This window comes from Narcine bancroftii, chromosome 1, assembly GCF_036971445.1.
Source record: "Narcine bancroftii isolate sNarBan1 chromosome 1, sNarBan1.hap1, whole genome shotgun sequence".
Lineage (NCBI taxonomy): Eukaryota > Metazoa > Chordata > Chondrichthyes > Torpediniformes > Narcinidae > Narcine > Narcine bancroftii.
The window spans coordinates 35,181,648-35,197,526 of NC_091469.1; positions in this window are offsets into that span (position 1 = coordinate 35,181,648).

Consider the following 15,879-nt stretch of genomic DNA (forward strand, 5'->3'; position numbering starts at 1 on the left):
GGTATGAACAACAAATAAATGTGACTTGACTTGAGATGTGCCAAATGATATATCAAATCAGAAAGTGTGTGGTCGTGCACTTGGGCAGAAAAAAAAAATATGTTAAATGGTGAGAAAATTGAAAATATCCAGATAGAAAGTGACCTGGGAGTCCTCGTGCAGGATAGCCTGAAGTTTAACTTGCATGTTGAGTTGGAGGTGAAGAAGGCAAATTCAATGGCATTCATTTCAAGGGGAATAAAATATAAGAGCAAGGATGTAATGTTGAGGCTCTATAAGGCACTGGTGAGACCTCACTTGGAGTACTGTGAGAAGTTTTGAAAGGATGTGCTGACGCTGAAGTTAGTTCAGAGAAGCATCGCAAGGATGATTCCGGGAATGAAACGATGACCATGTGAGGGGCATTTGAGAGTACTCCTATTCGTTGGAATTTAGGAGAATGAGGGTGAATCTCATTGAAACATTCTGAATGCTGAAAGGCATGAACAGAGTAGATGTAGAAAGATTGTTTCCCATGATGGGAAAGTCTCAGACAAGAGGGCTCAACTTCAGGATTAAAGCGATTCCACGTCGAACAGAGATGTGGAGGATTTTCTTCAGCCAGAGGATGGTAAATCTGGGGAATTTGTTTCCACAGGCAGTTGTGGAGGCCAAGTGAATTTAAGGCAGAGATTGATAATTTCTTGATTAGCCAAGGGAGAAGGCGAGGCAGTGGGATATGGGAAAATGGATCAGTTCATGATTAAATGGTGAGGCAGACTCAATGAGCTGAAGAACCTATTTCCGCTCTTATGGTCTTACATAATGGAATCAGTGTGGAACAGGCTATTTTGGATCTGATTATGTGCAAATAAGACAAATTTTATCATGCCAAAGAAAGTAATGCTGACACAGTAAATAAATTTAGCATTCATTTTGATTCTTTGATCTGAAATGACTATGGTAAACTCTTACAAAGCATTAAAACTCAATTAGGGCGAAGTAGAGTAGGAAAAGATAATGAAAACTTAAGACAATAAACAACCAGTGGCATTCACTTCAGGAAACAATGTATTCCACTGAGAAGGAGAGCTCCTTAATGGAGGCTTTACAGGCTGAGGGAAGGAAGTTAAGAACAATGATGATTCAACTTTGGCTGGCCAAGAAGGTTAAGAAAGTGTATGATGTTTTGAATTGAAAAACAAAACATAAAAGGTGGCAAATTTCAGTGATAGGCCTGAAAGTTGGGGGAAAAAAAGATCAAAATTCAACAAAGAATAATTAAAAAAATTGATAAATAGAAAATAGTCTAATAAAAATGTAAATATGGACAATGAGCTTTTTTAAGTACATGAAAAGGATGAGAGTTCAAAGGGAAAAACCATGAGGATCAAGCTACTGGCAGAGGAATTACAGATTTTCTTCATTGATCTTCACAATAGGAGATATTATGAAGAGCCCATTAAGTTAAAAAAATTATAGGAGTGGATTTAAATGGTTTCTCATCAAAAGAATATTGGCACAATTAAATGGCACTAAAGATTAATGTTTCCTCGATCTAATTCTTTGCATGTTAAAAATCTAAAAGAAGTAATGAATGCAATTACTGTTATCTTCCAAAATATTTAGATTCTAGGAGTGTATCAAAATTTTGGGCAATTGCCAATGCAATACCCCTAATCAAAAAGGTTTGGGGGCAAAACGAAGATAACTTTAGGTCAGATATCCTGGTTAGAATTATTTTGTAAAAATAAACATGCAAACTATTTGGGAAATGATAATTTGGTAAAGCAGAGGCAACATGGACCCATCAAGGGGAAATAATTTCTGATAAATTCACTGGACTGCTTTGGGAAAGTATTAATGAGAATGGGATAGGGAAACAGTTGGTGTAACATGTCGAGATTTTCAAAAGGCATTAAACAAGGATCCACATAAAAGAAAGTTAATCCTCAATATAAGTGCTCATGGTGTTGGAAATAATGTACTAGAATTGAAGAAAGGATTGTCTGACAGCAGGGAGCAGCAGAATAAAAGTTTCTTTTTAAGGTTGGCAACTTAATATAGCAGTTGGATGCTGCAGAAAAGAGTGTTTATAACTTTGATTAATAATAAAGAGAAAGGACGCGAATGTACATTGACCATGTTTGTGAACGAAACAAAGCTAAGGGGGAAGGTGAGCATGGTGATGTGAAATGAGTTGGCAAAACAAGGGCAATTTTGGAATATGAAAAATTTGTTCACATTGGATGGAAGAATGAAAAAATATATAAACAGAGAAAAAAAACACTAAAATGCTGGAGGATCTCAGCAGGTCTCGCAGCATCCATTAGCAGGAAAAGATACTGTATGTAACCAATATTTTGGGCCTGATGAATGAACAAAAAGCAGACAGACACTTGAATAAAAAGGCTGGGAGAGAAGGGAATAAAGTGTAGGGAGAGGAGCACAGACAAAAGGTGAAAATTAGACATAGATAGGAGGACAGGAGAGGAAAGGTGAGAATTGATCAGGGGGGGGTGTGGCTTGGTGAATGCAGAGCTGCAGGAAAGGAGACAGAGGGAAGGAGAGAGAGAGAGAGAGCTAGAGGAAAGGAGAAATAGGGATAGAGGAAGGGGAGAAATGGTGGGTATACAGAAACCAGATGTCGAGAAGATGAGGGGGAAGCATAGAAAGGTGGCACTGCCTGAGCTGCTGTACCAGCAGTGCTGCCAATAGTGTGGACCCATGGGAAGCGAGGAGGGTCCTACTGTCGTCAGCTCCGCACAGGCTTTGAACGGCCCATTAAAGGAGCTGACGGCAGTTTTATTTAAAATCCCGCGACCCCTGAGTATGCGCCCAAGATGGCTGCGTTTATAATCGGCAGCAGCCAGAAAGGGTTGCAGAGTCCAGGGGAGCAGGCCACCAGAAAACGGGGAGGCCAGCCCTGACTGAGAAGGAGAAGCAGAGGAGATTACTCACGGGACAGTGACCACGGTGGCGAACCAGTGAGTCTGAAAGACCAATGCATGCAGCGGGCTGTTGGCGACAAGCAAGGAACCCACAGAGGTTGTATGATGTTGGAGACTGGCTCATAACTGGCTGAAGGGGTACCAGGTATTGGAACTGAGATGTGAGGGGTTGCCGAAGGCGCTGAAGGGTTCCTGACCACATTGGAGGTCCGGATCTGGAGCTCAAGTAGTAATAGTTTGCACTGGACTCTGTTTGGCTGCAGAGGCTGAGGAAGCACTGGAGGTGAATCTATGGTCACTTGCTGATTCTGGGGGGACTCTCTTTTACTTCTCTTTCTCTGACTATAAGAAGCACCTCAGGCAATTTCTACTGATGGTGAATCTGTCTGCCTTACAGCAGGCAAAAGCAATTTCATGTAATATAACATTGTTTTATTACAATGAAAGTAAATTGAATCTTGAATTAATGCCGTCTGATTAGAGGGTTCCCAGACAGAATACAAGTTGTTATTCCTCCATTTTGCATGTGGTCTCAGTCTGATAGTACATGAGACCATGGACAGGCACGATGGCATGGGAATGGCGCAGGGGATTGAAATGTGTTGCCATTGGGAGATCCCTGCTATGCAGAAGACAGAGCTAAGGTGCTGAGTGAAACAATATCGCAGTTTGTATCTGTAGTGATATGCTTGTGTATACAGGCTGTCCGCCCTCCTGATGACATCCTCTCCTTGATTCCTCCCTGGTCTCGTCCCATGTGACCCAGGCTATAAATGTCGAGTCCCCTCTCCCTCTCCTCATTTTTCCTAGCCAGCAGTCTCTTGTCTAATAAAGCCTATTGTTCCCCTCAGTCTTTGTCTCCGTAATTATTGGGGGAACTGATAGCGCCCAACAATTTATTATACAAGAATTTGAAGGTCTCCGGTAATGGAGAAGTTGTTGCGCCCCGAACGGCTAGAGGTAGACCCCCAAGTCCCGGGTGCATCGATACTCTTCGAACAGTGGGTGAACTGCTTCAGTAATTTCCTCGACGTTGCTGTTGAAGTGGTCGATTCCGACGAAAAAAAGTTGAAGATCCTTCAGGCACGAGTTGGCCAGAGGGCCTTCCTGGCCATCCAAGGCAGCGCAACCTACATCGAGGTGATGGCTGAGTTGCGGGCGCTGTACAAGCCGAAGGTGAACAAGGTCTACTCCCGTTACCTGCTGGTGTCCTGAAAACAACAGCCTGGTGAGTCCGCTGAAGAGTTTGTCCATTCCTTGATCGCACTGGGAAAAAACTGTTTGGGGAACCCCACGGCCACAATATCGTTGACCCAGTGTGTGGAAGATCTGATCCGAGATGCCTGTGTGTCGGGATTGAGGTCGGATTATATCTGACAATGACTCCTCAAGGAGGATCAACTCCCGCTAAAAAAGGCGATCAATCTGATCAGGACTCTAGACTCAGCCCAGAGCCACGTAGTGTCGATCGCGGGCAGAAGCAGGCCTCACACGAACATCCTGTCATAAGGTCTGCTGTCCTGGAACTCAGCGATGGGGGTTACAGATCAGACTGCGACTGCAATAACGTTCTATGCATCGTCGAGATGCAACTTCTGCAGGCAGGCCAGGCATGCGAGACGTCTCTGCCCCATGAGAGGAGCCACATGCTCGAGGTGCAGGAAGAAGGGCCATTACCAGAAAGTCTGCAGGTCCAGACCCCTATCCAGGAGCAGCGCGACGTGTGTGCCAGAGGAACTTCCGGTGTCGACTGCATGGGCGGTGAGGGGTCACCATCTTATCTGCTACCGCTCCTAACCTCTACTTCGCATCCTACCACTCCAATTACGTCACTTCCGCCCGCCACAACTCCACTTCCTCCTTCTTCTCCAATGAGGGCAGTGTGGTCAACATGGAGGTTGCCATATTGGACGGACCTACCCACCAACGACTACGGAGAGATGCCTGTCCTGGCATCAGTAACGTTGAACCAAGCCGGCCCTCACCCGATCTCAAACTCGATGATGCAGATTGAGGTGAATGGGCACAAGACGAACTACCTTTTTGATAGCGGCAGTACCAAAGGTTTTGTACATCCTGATATGGTCTACAGACTCTCCCTTCCTGTCATGCCTATGACCGGATCGATATTGATGGCAGCGAAAGACCAACAGACTTGTATCGTGGATATTGTGTAGTGTCTCTAATGGTGGGGTGGGGGGCGTGTTGCAATAATTTTCTATTGTTGATTATGCCCCAGCTCTGCGCGCCGGTCCTCCTGGGCCCCGACTTCCAGAGTCAGTTCAGGAGTGTGATGATGGTGTTCGAAGGCCCCCAGCTACTGCTGACCATCCACAACCTCCAGCTCTCGGACTCCCACTGCCAACCAGGTCTCACCTAGTCTCCAGCACTGATCTGTGGTCTCACCACCTTACTGGTGGCTTCTCCTTCACTATTCGTGAACCTCACCCCAGACTGCAGACCGATCGCCACCAAGAGTAGGCGCTATGGCACAGAGGATATGCAGTTCATCTGGGCTGAGCTTCAGTGACTCCTGGTGGAAGGGATTATAGCCCCTAGCACCAGTCCCTGGAGAGTGCAGATCCCTGTGGTCAGAGGGGCGGGTAAGCCCCGGATTGTAATCGACTATAGTCAAACCATCATCCTCTTCACCCAGTTGGACGTGTACCCGCTACCCCGGATAGCCGACTTAGTCAATAAAGTCGCACAATACAGAGGTTTTTTGACCATTGACCTCAAATCAGCTTACCTTCAATCGAATCTTCACGGGATTTGAGGCCGACGGAAAATTATTCCACTTTCTGCGGGTGCCTTTTGGTGTTACTAACGGTGTCTCTGCTTTTCAGAGGGTTATGGATAGGGTGGTGGAGGAGCACAAGCTGATGACAACATTCCCATATCTCGATAATGTCACCATCTGTGGCCATAACCAGCAGGACCATGACACAAACCTCGCCAAGTTCTTGTGTACTGCCAAGTCCCTCAACTTGATGTACAATAAGGACAAGTGCATGTTTAATACAAATTGCCTGGCCCTTCTCGATTCTGTCGTGGCACATGGTGTCATTGCCCCGGACCCTGACCGGATGCGACCACTCATGGAGCTCCCAGTTCCAAACACCCTGAAGGCGCTGAAGAGGTGCCTGGGGCTGTTTGCTTACTATGCACACAATGGGTGCCCCATTACTCCGATAAAGCCCACCCCCTGATTAAGTCCACAACCTTTCCATTATCAGCAGAAGCCCAGGTTGCTTTTCACCAGATACGAGGAGACATTGCAAAGGCCACGATGCATGCCGTGGATGAATCTGTCCCCTTCCAGGTGGAGAGTGATGCCTCCAACTTTGCACTGGCCGCCACACTTAACCAGGAAGGTAGGCCGGTAGCGTTTTTCTCCCGCACCCTGCACGGTCCCAAAGACTGGCAATCCTCTGTCGAGAAGGAGGCACAAGCAATTGTTGAGGCGGTGCACCACTGGCGGCACTACCTGGCCAGTAAAAGGTTTACCCTGCTGACTGACCAGAGGGCAGTGGCCTTCATGTTCAATACAAAACAGCGAGGTAAAATAAAAAAATGACAAGATTCTTAGGTGGAGGATCAAGTAATCCATCTATAATTATGATATCTTGTATTGGCCAGGTAAACTCAATGATCCCCCGGATGCCTTATCCCAAGGGACGTGCACCAGCGTGCATCTCGACCATCTCCAGACCCTGCACAATAATCTGTGCCACCCCGGAGTCATGAGGCTGTACCATTTCGTTAAGACTCGGAACCTCCCGTAATCCGTTGAGGACGTCCGGTCCATGATCAGACTCTGCCAGATCTGCGTCGACTGTAAGCCACAGTTCTACCGACAAAGAAGGCAGACCTCATTAAGGCCACACACCCCTTTGAACGACTCAGTGTCAATTTCAAGGGCCCCCTCCCAACTTCCAATAGGAACACTTACTTTCTGACAGTGGTGGATGAATTATTCAGGTTCCCCTTTGCTATCCCCTGCCCGGATATGACCTCAACGATGGTTCTGAAGGCGCTGTGCAGTATCTTCACCCTGTTCGGATGCCCCGACTATATTCATTAGTGATCGGGGGTCCTCGTTCATGAGCAAGTAGCTGCGACAGTACTTCCTAGCCAGAGGCATAGCTACCAGCAGGACCACTAGCTCTTACCCCAGGGATAATGGCCAGGTGGAAAGGGAGAAGGACACTCTCTGGAAGGCAGTGCTCTTGGCCCTCACATCCAAGAACATGCCAGTGTCCCACTGGCAGGACATTTTGCCTGAGGCTCTCCACTCCATCCGGTCATTGCTATGCACCACTACTAACACCACCCTACATGAACACCTCTTTGCTTTCCCTAAGAGATTGGCGAATGGTTCAACCCCAGGGCCAGTCCTGGTATGGAAGCATGTCAGGGGCCATAAGACAGACCCACTGGTGGAAGCGGTTCACCTCATACATGCCAACCCCCAATACGCATTTGTGAGGTATGGCCATGAAGACACTGTGCCGATATGAGATCTGGTGAGGGCCGGAGACCCCGAAACTGCTTTGCCAGCCACCAACCATGCTGCGGATCCAATCATGCTGCACCAGAGCATGATCCTGGAGTCCAAGCCGCCCACCTTGCCGTCAGATGTCCAGGAACCTACCCCCCATGAGGCAGCAGAACTCCCATCCCCCCAGGTGTCCCCCACCAGCACCTCGACCCCGACAGTTCTTGCCTCGGACTCTTCCCCGACGGCCTCTCCCTGGCCTCCTCTCATGTGACCCAGGCCATAAAGATCGAGTCTCTTCTCCCTCTCCTCATTTTCCCTAGCCTTGACCCGGGCCAGCAGTCTCTTGTATAATAAAGCCTATCATTCCCCTCAGTCTTTGTTCTTGTGATTATTGGGTCAACTGGTAGTGCCCAACAGTGTCCAGTCTGTCCAGCGTAGAGGAGACCACAACAGGAGCATCAAATACTGTGGATGACCCCTGCAGGTTCACAACTGAAATGCTGCTTCACTTGGAAGGACTGTTTGGGGCCCCAATTGGTAGTGAGGGAGGAGGTATGGGCATGTGGAGCACTTCCTATGGTTACAAGGGTAGATGCCAAGGTTGGGGTGTGTATCCTGCATCCAGTGCTCCTGTTGTGGCCCCTTCTTAGATCAGAAAGTCTGGATGCAGACTGGGAGATCACTTTATTCATCACTTTTTCTCTGTCCAAATTGAGTCTGTGTTCATTGGAGTTGAGAAGAGTGGAAAGTAATATTAAAATATTTGGACACTTTAAAGGCTTGTCAGGATAAATGGTACCTCCCCTTACTGGAGATTTCAGAAGGGCATGATCATTAATAAAGGGTTAACATTTCTTACTTATATGGGGAAGAAGAATGGTTGAGTCTAAAAAAAATGTCTTGTCCTAGAAAGCTCTGGGTGCTGAACACCTGAATATATTTAAACTTGAGATGTATTTTAATTAGTTAGAGATTCAAGAAGTAAGGGGATATGATGAGAAAGTGGACTCAAAATATCTAGATTGACATAATCTTAATAGAAGAGCAGGCTTGTAGCATCAAATAGCTTACTCATGTTCTCAAAACTTGTGGCCTTACAGACTCATGGTCTTTTGCCGTCCAACCATGAGGATGGAGGGAAGAGTATGCCATTACAGTGCTGACGTTGTTTTGGGATGCCAGGAGGTGAATCTATTGCTATGCGATCCCTTTTCTCCAACTTGCCCTTAGAGTATTCATGTTTCTCGGCAATGGTGACTTCAGGATTTTAATGGTGAGGGAATGCGTGGAAAAAGGGATGCTGACGAGACAGAATTTAGGCTGAGCCTTGGTGCTGAGATGATTGATCACCAATAGATACAACTTTCTTCCTCTTGCTGTCCATTGGCTTGAATTTTACCATGACCTTTATGGTGCAATGTTGCCATTCTTATCAAACCTTTGTAGCCCATGTATGGGAACACTCTATCCCGAGCCCCAACTAAGTGGTCCTGGAGAAGGACCAAATGAATACTGGTGGGTGGGTTATTGGTGAGACTGGTGGTACTGTTGCAGATGCAGGAAGCGCGGTCTTTCAGTGCTCCTCTTGCCTGGCTGTCCTGCCCATGAACCATGCAAGTTTAATGTGCCTGTCTAACATTGAAGATCAAAATAAGTCTTATGCCCAAGAGGATGATGCCCACATAAGCCACCCCAGACATCGAGGATTGTGGGGTCCAGGGAAAGAACGGGACCCTACCCATCTCTCTGCCCTCACACTTCAGTCCGACTGCTGATCATCTCTGGGCCCTCCCTAGCACCTTATTCTCTTTATATATGTTATTTCATCTTTCCTCTTCCCAGACCCAAAACAATGACTGATCATTTCTACCCATGCATACTGCCTGACCTGCTGAGTTCCTCCAGAATTTCTTGCCTGCTCCTAATTTTGTATTTTGTCAGGTGGATGTCACTGCTGGAACTACACTTTCACAATTTGGATCGAGGCATTGCTAGTTCAGCATTGCAGGTCTTCAGTACAACACCTGTTGCTGGTTATAATCAAATTGGCTGGGATTTCTTCCCCTATGATGGATTATATCCTCCTGTCCTGGAATCTCTCCCCTTGTTTTCCTCTAACCCGGTATTTTGCAGGTAACTTTGATGGATCAATTGACTCTTAAGATTTTTTTCAGTCTATTTTGAGAAGAGATTTGGGGAGTGAAAGTGAAATCAATCCAATATAATGAAGAGTGACACTAGTTTATTCTTTTTAAAGTGGGTGTAATGTCTGTGATATTAAAAATGCTTCAAGTTGAGTGCAATATCTAAGAATCTATTCTTGAAACTGTCATTTTTCATTGAATATCTAATACATGCTATGAATTCAATCACATGTTTTGTAGATTTTTAGAGTGGTATGCATCAGCTCTTCTACCATAGGAACAGGAATGTGTAACTCAGCCAATCAAATCTGTTCTTACTTTCAGTTAGGTCATGGCTAATCTCTTACATTCACCCGAGCCTTCTACCTGCTTTCTGTGCAATATTTGATCAGACTCAACTCCGAAATTTTCTGTCAACTCAATCCATTTGAGACAAGGTTGTTTGAAATCTTCACTGGGAAGCAAGTTGTCTTCTCATCAGCCACAACTACCACAATTTTTACAGAGGAGACTTGAAGGGAATAAATCTAAAACCAGGATCAAGACACACAAAGCAAAGTTCACTTGCACTCCCTGAGTTCTCATTCCTCTTGAATCCCACTTCTATTGACAGAATGCTAGTGATAATCCTATCCACTAGAGAAAGTTGATGACGGATTGTTGCAGCTAGCAGAAAATTAAAAATGGATGCCTCACCAAGTTATGAGTACTGTAGCTAATCAAGTACAGTTGTTATAGAGGTAGTCATGTGATGGAGTAGTGACCGGTAAGAAAATACCAGCCCTCTCCAGAAAAGTTTTAAAAAAGTAAAGAACAAACAAAGCTACAAACACAGAAACCATAACAAATTAAAAATAAAAGTGTGGAGAAAATGGCAGCAGAGAAAGAAAAATTAAAAACAATGGGAAGAAAGGAAGAAGGAAAGATGTCGAATGAGAAAGGTGAAGGCCTTACCTGTACGAGGTGGCCCACCGTGGAGAGAGAAGCCTGCTCCCTGAGGTCAGTGGAAACCCTGAACTCAGGACTACAAATATGGCTCACAGAGCCAAACAAAAGTGCGCAACTGTGCATGTGCGAATCCTCGTGCATGTGCGATGCACAAGACAAAAACAACACCGACAGGAGGGGGGACCAGCTGAGGAGTAAATCTCCACAGCTGAAACAGACAAGTATAACACGACAGCAAGACTCCCAACAGGAAAACATAGAAAATAACGGGAACAAGAAGGAAGAAAATAAAAATAGGAAATCAGAGAAACAACAGATGACCAACCCAGAGGAAGACGACCAACACCAAGACACCTTTAATAAAAATAATAAAAACAAAAATACCCAGCAAACTGAGATAAACAACCCAACAAGAAAGTCAGAAGAGACCGAGGTAAAGGACACAGATCCTGGAGTGGACTCAGAGGAAGAGGAGGGAGAACATCAAACTCTACACAGAGAAATGGAAGATGAAGGGAAGAGACAGTACATGGATAAAAAAAATGTTAAAGAATATATGGAAGCATTAAAAAAATGGCTGATACAAGAATTCAGTGAAATAAAAAGAAGAATAAAAGGTACAGAAGAAAAAGTGAATAGATTAGAGATGATCATGACAGATATAGGAAAAAGTGTAGACAAGGTGGAAGAACGAGAAATAGCCATAGAAATGGAGGTAGATGACTTAAAAAAGAATTGGAAGATTCTGATAAAAAAGTTAAAGAAACACAGGAGCTGTTAGCTCAGAAGATAGATATAATGGAAAACTATAATAGGAGAAACAATATAAAGATAATGGGCCTTAAGGAAGATGAAGAAGGCAAAGATATGAAAGAATTTATAAAAGAATGGATCCTCAGGGTCCTAGGAATGCCAGAATTACAGGAAGGAATGGAAATAGAAAGGGCACACAGAAAATTAGCCCCTAACCACAGCCACAACAAAAACCAAGATCCATTCTAGTAAATTCCTAAGTTATACGAAAAGAGAAAATATATTGGAGAAGGCAATGAAAAAAATAAAAGAAGACAAAAAGCCACTGGAATACAAAGTTCAAAAAATATTTTATGTTTTAGAAATGTTGTCTTTAAAAAAAGAAAACAGAAATGGATAAGGAGGGAAGGTGGTGATGAAGAAGTGGAAAGGAAAGATAAACAAAGAATGGCCATGTTGAACTATATGACTTTAAATATTAACAGAATACATAACCAAATCAAAAGGAAGAAGCTGTTAAATTTACTGAAGAAAGAAAAAAATTGATATAGCGTTCGTGCAAGAAACACATTTAACTGAAGTGGAACACAAGAAATTAAAGAGAGATTGGATAGGACATGTAACAGCAGCATCATATAATTCAAAAGCCAGAGGAGTAGCTTTATTAATCAATAAAAATGTACCAATCAAAATAGAAGAGGAAATAATAGATCCAGCAGGGAGGTATGTAATGATAAAATGTCAGATATATTCAGAATTTTGGAATTTACTCAATGTATACGCACCTAATGAAGAAGATCAAAAATTTATGCAAGATATCTTTTGAAGATCGCAGATACACGAGGGAATATACTAATAGGAGGGGATTTTAACCTTAATTTGGACTCAAACATGGATAAAACTGGAAAAAAGACTAACAGAAAGAACAAATTAATCAAATTTATAATTAAATCGATGCAGGAAATGCAACTTTTGGATATATGGAGGAAACAACACCCAAAGGAAAAGGAATATTCATATTATTCGAGAAGACATAAAACATACTCAAGGATAGACCTATTCCTGTTATCAGCCCACATTCAAGGAAGAGTTAAGAAAATGGAATATAAAACTAGATTGTTATCAGACCATTCACCCCTGTTATTGGCAATAGAGCTAGAGGACATCCCACCAAGAATGTATAGATGGAGAATAAACTCCATGCTACTTAAAAGACAGGATTTTAGAGAATTCATTGAGCGACAAATTAAAATGTAATTTGAAATAAATACAGAATCAGTGAAAAATAAATTTATTCTATGGGACGCAATCAAAGCATTCATCAGAGGACAGATAATAAGTTATGTAACTAAGATGAAGAAGGACTACAATCGAGAAATAGAACAGTTGGAAAGGGAAATAACAAATACAGAAAAAGAATTAGCAATAAAGAAAGATACAACTAAAATAAGAGAATTGACAGACAAGAAAATAAAATATGAAACACTACAAACATATAAGGTGGAGAAGAACATAATGAAGACAAAACAGAAATATTATGAGCTAGGAGAAAAACTCACAAAATACTAGTGTGACAGCTTAAGACAGAACAAACTAAAAGAACGATATTGGCATCAAGGAAAAAGGACAAACAAACTACATATAACCCAACGGAGATCAATGAAAACTTCAGGGAATTCTATGAACAATTATATCAAACTGAAAACGAAGGGAAAGAAGACAAAATAGATAAATTTCTAACTAAAATTGAACTACCAAAATTACAAACAGAGGAGCAAAATAAATTAATAAAACCATTTGAAATTGAAGAAATACAGGACATATTAAAAAATCTACCGAACAATAAAACACCGGGTGAGGATGGACTCCCAATAGAATTCTATAAAACATTCAAAGACTTATTAATTCCTCCTCTCCTGGAAGTAATGAACCAGATTGAAAAAACACAAAATATACCAGATTCATGCAAAACAGCAATAATTACAGTAATACCAAAGACGGGGAAAGATCCACTAACACCAGCATCGTATAGACCAATATCTCTACTTAACACAGATTATAAGATAATAGCTAAACTATTAGCAAACAGATTGGCTGACTGTGTATCAAAAATAGTAAAACTAGACCAAACTGGATTTATTAAAAAAAGATGAACAACGGACAATATCTGTAAATTCATTAACTTAATCCATTCAGTACAAGGAAACAAAACTCCAACAGTAGCGGTTGCTTTAGACGCAGAGAAAGCCTTTTACAGAGTAGAATGGAATTATTTATTCAAAGTACTACAAAAAATCAACCTACCAGAGAAATATATTAATTGGATTAAAGCATTATATAAGGGACCATTGGCGAAAGTGACAGTAAATCGATATATATCAAACCAATTTAAATTAAGCAGACCAACAAGGCAGGGATGTCCACTATCTTCCTCACTGTTTGCGTTAGCTATAGAACCACTAGCAGAACTGATAAGAACAGAAAATAAAATATGAGGGATAAAAATAAAAGAGAAGGAATATAAAATCAGTCTATTTGCAGATGACATTATAATATACTTAACAGAACCAGAAATATCAATAAAAGAATTACATAAGAAATTGAAGGATTATGGAGAAGTATCGGGGTACAAGATCAACGCAAATAAAAGTGAGGCAATGCCAATGAATAATGCGGATTTCACAAAGTTAAGGAAGAATCACCATTTAGATGGCAAACACAAGCAATTCGATATCTAGGTATACAACTAAATAATAATCTCGGCCATCTATATAAACTAAATTATCAGCCATTAATGAAAAAATTACAAGACGACTTAGAGCACTCGAAAGACTTACCACTAACACTGATAGGAAGGATAAACTGTATTAAAATGAACATCTTCCCAAGGATACAATACCTATTTCAATCATTACCAATTCACCTAACAGAGAAATTCTTCAAAGAACTAAAGAAAATAATAAGTAAATTCTTATGGAAAGGGGGGAAACTGAGGATAGCACAAGATAAATTAACAAAATGGTACAAACAAGGAGGCTTACAACTACCAAACTTTAAAAATTATTATAGAGCAGCACAATTAAGATACTTAACAGATTTTTATCAAACAAGGGAAAAACCAGATTGGACTAGATTAGAGCTAGATAAAATAGGGGAGAATATACCTGAGCATATACTCTATAAGTGGGATGAAAAATTGGTGCAACGTAGGAATTCACCAGTATTACACCATCTGGTCAACATTTGGAAGAAGATTCATGTAGAAAGGAATAAAATAAATTATCAACTACCAAAATTAATATTGACACAAAATCAACTAATCCCTTTCACAATAAATAACCTTTCCTTCAGAGAATGGGAGAGAAAAGGGATCAAAAGAATAGAAAATTGTTTTTCAGGAAATAAATTATTATCTTTTGAACAAATGAAAGACAAATATAATATAACTCACGATACAAGGTATGCATACCACCAACTGAAAACCTACTTGAAGGACAAATTGGGAAAGAGTCTGAGGTTACCAGAAGGAAGCAATTTTGAATATGTAATTACAGATACAATGATAATTTTAAAAAAATTATAACAAACATGTACATCAAACTGCAAGAAAAGGAGAATGAGGAAACAAACTGTAAACCTAAACAAAAATGGGAACAAGATCTAAACATAAAGATAAAGAATGAAACATGGGAAAAGCTATGCTCCAGAACCACGAGAAATACAATAAACACGAGGTTACGCATGATACAATATAATTGGTTTCACAGGCTATACATCACACCTCAAAAGTTAAATAAATGGAACCAAACAATATCAGACAGATGTTTTCGCTGTAAAAAGGAAACGGGAACAACAATACATGCAATTTGGACATGTGAGAAAGTGGAAATATTTTGGGAAGATCTAAACCAGATATTACATAAAATCACAAAAAGCAATATACCAAAAACCCAGAGATCTTCCTTCTAAGTAATCTAAGAAATAAAGAATTTGGACTCGATTTGGATGGAGCACAGAAAAGATTTATTATGATAGCCCTAGCTGTAGCAAAAAAATGTATTGTCAACCTGGAAATTAGAAGAGAACTTGAGAATACAACAATGGTATATAGAAATAAATAAATGTATTAAATTAGAAAAAAATAACATATAATTTAACAAATAACATCACAATATTCGAACAAATATGGGAACCATACATGAAATACAATAGAGAAATCCTACCATGAACCTCCACCACCTAAAATGACAGAAGGAGAAGACAACAAAATGAACTGACTCAGTATATAAAAGTAAAAAGTAAAATTTCTTGTTTATTTTATTAAGTGACAACATTGTTTAACGGATTTAATGTATCTTATAGATTGAACTTTGAATAAATGGGAAGGGAGGAGAGGGAGGGAGGGAAGGGAGGGGGAAAAAGGGGAGAAAAAGACACTATATATTCAAGAGAAAAATGTCTGTATTTATTTTGGTCAATATGGTTTATTGTGTGTAAAAAAATTTAAAAAAAAATAAAAAAAGTACAGTTGTTATAAAATAACCCAACTCTCTTTATTACAATATAAGAAACATCATATGGAATCAGGAGTGGAAGAAACACC